At 42.2% G+C, this 5,425-nt stretch overlaps 1 pseudogene; it reads right to left on the bottom strand.

Annotated features, from left to right (window-relative positions):
• Positions 1 to 622: 622 nt before the first annotated feature.
• LOC113832377 lies at positions 623 to 3,056 on the bottom strand (annotated as a pseudogene).
• Positions 3,057 to 5,425: the final 2,369 nt, after the last annotated feature.

Genomic DNA, 5,425 nt, shown 5'->3' with positions numbered 1-5,425 from the left:
CTGTAACATGGTATATTGTTATGAAGCACACACATTTATAATCTAGAAGACTTTATATTTCTATTTTTTCTAATAAAGGGATTTATTTTAATATTTGTGTGTGTGTGTGTTTGTGTGTGTGTGTGTGTGAGAGAGAGAGAGAGAGAGAGAGAGAGAGAGAGAGAAAGAGAGAGAGAGAGAGAGAGAGAGAGAGAGAGAGAGAGAGAGAGAGAGAGAGAGAGAGAGAACATATGTATACTTGTAGAGGTCAGAAAGAGCATTTGCTCCCCAGGAACTGAAGTTACAATCAATTGTAAGCCACCTGAAGTAGATTCAGGAAGCAGAACTCAGGTCCACTGCAAGAACAGAAAGTGCTCTTAACCCCCAAGCCATCTCTTCTCCTTCCTTCTCTTCCTCCTCCCTGCTTCCACCCTTTTCTTCCTTGCTTTCTTTCAATAGGGTCTCATTTAGGCCTTGAACTTGCAATATACCCAAGATGTCACTGACCTGATCCTTCTGCCTGCACCTCCTGGGTGTGGGGTGACAGGTGTGCACCACCACATCCAGGCATGTGGTGCTGGGGTTCAGACCTAGGACCTTGTGCACACAAGGGAGCTCTTTGTCAAGTTAGCTACATGGTTGGTCAGTTTGTGGTCTTAGAGAGAAAGTCTGGTAACTGCGGCTTACAGGACCATGTCTCCGTCACCGCTCCCCAGGCAGGAATCCAGAGTACAGGGACCATGATGTTCTCAATTTTGGGTTGATACCAGTTTCCTGGGAATGAACCAGCAAGAGTTTAGCTGTGGGTTCTTTCCTCAAAATCTCATTGATAGTATTTTTAAGAATGAGAAATACAGGAATTCCTGCCATGTTAATGTATCGATATTTTTCCCTGCTTGTTCCTATGTGAATACACCAGTCTGGCTTACAGAACCGGTGAAGCCTACTCCTTCAGAGACCTATGATTCCATTCACCTCTACAAGAGGCAGGACTGAATGGGTGGAGGAGTGTTGAGCATTCAGATGGACACTGGCCCCTCCCTAGACTTCTAAACTGTTGATATGATGGGGACGGTCATTAGCTATTATATTTAGGAGACCATCACTGCTCAGATCCCACCAGGAGTACTCTAGAGATGCATGTCACTAGCAAACATCATTTCTGGACCAGCAGAAGGAACATCTTAGAAATCACTTGCCTCATTTCCTCCAGGGAATGTGTTTACTCTGCTTTTCACCATTTAGGGTTTTTTTTTTTAAGGTAATTTATGTGTATGAGTGTTGTTTTGCTTTCATATATATCGGATGTATGCAAAAAGGTCAGAGGAGGGTATTAGATCCCCTAGAACCGAGAGTATAGAAGGTTGTGAGCCACTTTTCGGCTACTAAGAATTGAACCCATGTTCTCTGCAGCCAGTGCTTTTAACTGTGGATTGGTTTTTCTAGCTGACCCCATCTAGGTTTTTATTTTGAAGCAGTGCTCAGTTAATTCACTAACTCAGGCTCTTTGATGCTGATTGTCTTTCCAGGTTGTTTACTTTCAGCCAAACCTTTACTCAACGTGCATTTACCGAATGTTCATTGTGTATTACTTTTCTCAAGTTGGAGAACAGGTATTAAAATAGGCTTTACCCTCAAATGCATGAAGACCCCAGAAAGCAGAAAACAACAGCAGGACCAAAACAGATTTCTTCCACACGCATGCAGGTGCTCATAAAGAAGTTCCAAAGGCAATGTCACAAGGCACTGAGTGATGGTGGCTGGCTGTGCAAGCTCTTGGTTTGGACTTAAGGGTGAGGACAAATTCTCAGTGGGATTCCAGCTGAGAATTGGAAAATCAAAGCTGAGGCAGCAGTATGAACTACGGGGGTAAAGAGCCCTACAGAAGAGGAAACAGTGAATTCAGAGGGCCTTGAAGTGGGGAAGACCTCAGAAAGTTGCAGAAAAGGTAAAGAGTGTGGCTGCAGTGTAACACTCAGTGAAGATGGGGTCAGATGGCTGAGAGAAGCAGGAACTAGACCACAGAGGATAGGGTAAGATGGGGAGTTTGAGTTTTATTCTGGAAGTTGTTATTTATAGGGTTTCTGAAAAACATTTTAAATGAGTTTGTATAAACAACAAGATGCTTGACATGAAGGGAAAACTATCTAGTATCATTTTTAACAAGAGTAATTTACCTCTTCTTGAAGATAGGCTGCCCCACATATAACAGCTATATATAAAAAAGGTATAAAATTGTCCTTGGTTTTATAATGACAAATGAAAAACATTAAAATTCTCCAACTGAACAAGGATTACAAGGAGTTTTCTGCTGTTGGGATCTTTTATTTAAAAAAGGGGGGGGGAGATAAACAACTCACTGGAATATAAATATACAAGTTGAATGAGCAGGTGGACTTCTGTGAGTAGAAGACCAGCCTGGTTTACCTAGTGAGTACCAGGACAGCCAGGGTTATGTAGAGAAACCCGGTATCATAAATATAAATAAATAAAGCAAAAATAAAAAGAGCTGAATGAACATGCCTCTCTAATGGAGATTTTCATAGAACTGGTACTGTCTCATAGACCATCTCTATCTGATGTCAACCGAACCAGAGCATTAGCCACTTAGTTAAAAAATAAAGCACTCAGTGTGTGTGTTCATAAATCATTTACTTTATGTCCATTAGCAGAATGGAAAGTGGAGACAAAGAATAAAGCAAACTGCTTTGCAGTAGTCAGGATGTGGTAGGACCAAATTGTGGCTCTCTAACTGAGAATGTATTCTTGGTCTGCCACAAAATTCTGGGGTAAAGCAGACACCTCCTGTCTGCTGCTAGAACACATCAATCGTGTCTTGGTCCTCCATTTCCAGCTGTGCGGGTTTGTCTGTGTCATTGATTGTTGCTCATCAAATAGGAACCTCACCTGCCTCCTTGGCAAACCCTGCTGTTCCCAATAGGCTTTCGTAAGATTACTATTGGTTCATGCCTCTCAAGATTTTAAACTGCTCCGCAGAGTCATCCTGTCTATTACCTTCAAATTAATACGACCACTGACCCCAGTCTCAACTCTTCCTTGGGTTTCTCATCGGCCATCATGACCTGTGACCTGGAGTCTCCTCAGGTGCCACTTCACAAGAGGCATCAGGTCCTCTGTTCTTTTTTGTTTTCTTCCAATAGTCATAAGTATACTATTTTTAAAAAGTAGAGAGAAACATTGTTTATAGGAAATTCAAAGCAGATGAGGGAGATGGCTGTTGGTAAAGTAATCGCTGCACAAGAATGAGACCAATCCCCAGATGGCACAGCAATGCACATAAAAATGAAGTTATTTAATACCACAGCATTGAAAATGCTATCATTATTCTTTCTGTTTTGTCTGGCTGAAGAGGAATTTCAAATGTATAATCCCTCGCCCTTTTTTTAGCTGATGAAAGAGCCGATTCAGCTGGGCATTGGTGGTGCACGCCTTTAATCCCAGCACTCGGGAGGCAGAGACAGGAGGATCTCTTGTGAGTTCGAGGCCAGCCTGGAATGGAGAGCCAGTGCCAGGATAGGCTCCAAAGCTACACAGAGAAACCCTGTCTCGAAAAAAACAAAAAAACAAAAACAAACAAACAAAAGAGCCGATTCATCCACCCTGTAGAGTTTTGCAGCTTTCGCAACATAATGAATGTTAACTCCAAGCCAACCCCTGAGTCTCCCATAAATTGATAATTAGATGGATAGACCGGATCACATTGAGTTCCTAGCTGGGGAAGGAGTCTTTATCTGTTGCATCGCTCCAGGAGGCACGGGTTGCCTGGTAGTTTCCAGGTTCTTGATGCTAAGATACATAAATAGTTTCAAGTGTTGTCAGCCAGATGAAACTGTTCTATCAGAGGAATGGCAAGCAGTTACCACTCTGGTCACTGTAGGGCGAGGGTTGGTAAGAAGGGATATTTTTATTTAGCAAACTGCAGAATGACCCCTCAAGTGCAGAGGACTGTGTATAACCCACCGACTAAAGGTGTATCCATTCTTCCCTGGGTCTAGGCGTGGAAGCATAGAGGAAATTAAAAAACTCTGTACTTGTGCCTGAGATAGATGACAGGGCCTTGCAGAGAAGAGTGGTGAACATGGAGGAAGGGTCTGTCCACAAGCTTTGGAAAGGCCTGAGTGTTCCCATCATTTGAGTTGCCTACACAGTAGCAGCTAGGTACTTGTGAACTTAAACCCTGCCACAAATTTCTTTCCTTGGGCTTCTCTACTGTGGTCCTGGAACTAAGCTTGGTTCTAAAAACAAACAGCTTAATTTTCAGGTTCTCTTTCCCCACATTAGAGGGAATATAAAAGAACTGGTGTGTGAACCTCAAGACAAATCCAAATCAATTATTGGATTTTTCTTTTTAAAAATTTGTGTGTGTGTGCACATGTCTTTCCATGTGTGGTGTACATGTCTTTCCACAGGTGTACATGTTTTTCTATGTGTATATGCACATGTCTTTCCATGTGTGTGTCCGTGTCTTTCCGTGTGGAGTCAGAGGGAAACCTTCGGTGCTGGTTCTTGCTTTCCACCTTGTTTGAGACAGGAGCCCCCCTTTGTCAGTCTCTACTCCAGGTTAATTGGTCCTGTGAGCTTTTGGAGTGTCTCCTGCTTCTTCCTTCCACCTTGCTGGAGGAGTGCTAGAGTCACAGGTGCGTGGTGCCATGCCTGACTTTTATGTGGATTGTGGGGATTTCAACTCAGCTCCTCATGGTTGGCCAGCAAGTGTTTTAACAAGAGATGGCCAAATACCATCTCCCCAACCTCAATGCATTTTCTTTTTCCAAAAAGAAAATGCTCAGAGAAACACCATTTTAAATGTAAGATACATTGTTTTGATGATAGTGAACAGAGAAAATTTCATAAGCTTATGGACTTTATTTTAAGTGTTTTGCATTTTTGGAAAAAAGTGAGTGTAAAACTTCATTAATGATACACCTCAGGCTGGTGTTTCCTGCTTAGCTCGTCGAATGAAGAATGGGTGTGTGTCACCACAGTAACTTGTCTTTAACCACAAATGAAGAACTGAGTTTTATTTCCTAGACGAAATGTAAAAGCCAACAGTATTCACTTTTTTTTTTCGTTGGTATGCATCATCCCGGGAATGGCCCAAGACACTTTCCTACTGAGAAAGAAAACTTCTCAAGGCAGTACCACAGGTTTGGTGAATTACTCACTTTATTATATTAGTGACATTTTTGTTCTCTAAGTCCTCCTAAGGAAAAAAGCGCAGAGTGTAAAAACCACAGCCTCAGCTGTCAGTGGAAATGATAGTTAATGGCACCTCACTGTTACATGGGGGCCAGTTCTTGGAAAGAGGAGAGCCATGAACTCAGTTTCCAAATTAATGGCTGCTAGCATGCTGTGGTAAAAGTTAGCTGATCCAGTTGTTTAGCTCACTTTAAAATGGGTTTTAAAAAGATAAGTTATATAAACATAC

This window comes from Cricetulus griseus, assembly GCF_003668045.3.
Source record: "Cricetulus griseus strain 17A/GY chromosome 1 unlocalized genomic scaffold, alternate assembly CriGri-PICRH-1.0 chr1_0, whole genome shotgun sequence".
NCBI lineage: Eukaryota > Metazoa > Chordata > Mammalia > Rodentia > Cricetidae > Cricetulus > Cricetulus griseus.
Note: the sequence above shows the minus strand (reverse complement) of the source record. Positions and strands in the feature narration are given on the sequence as shown.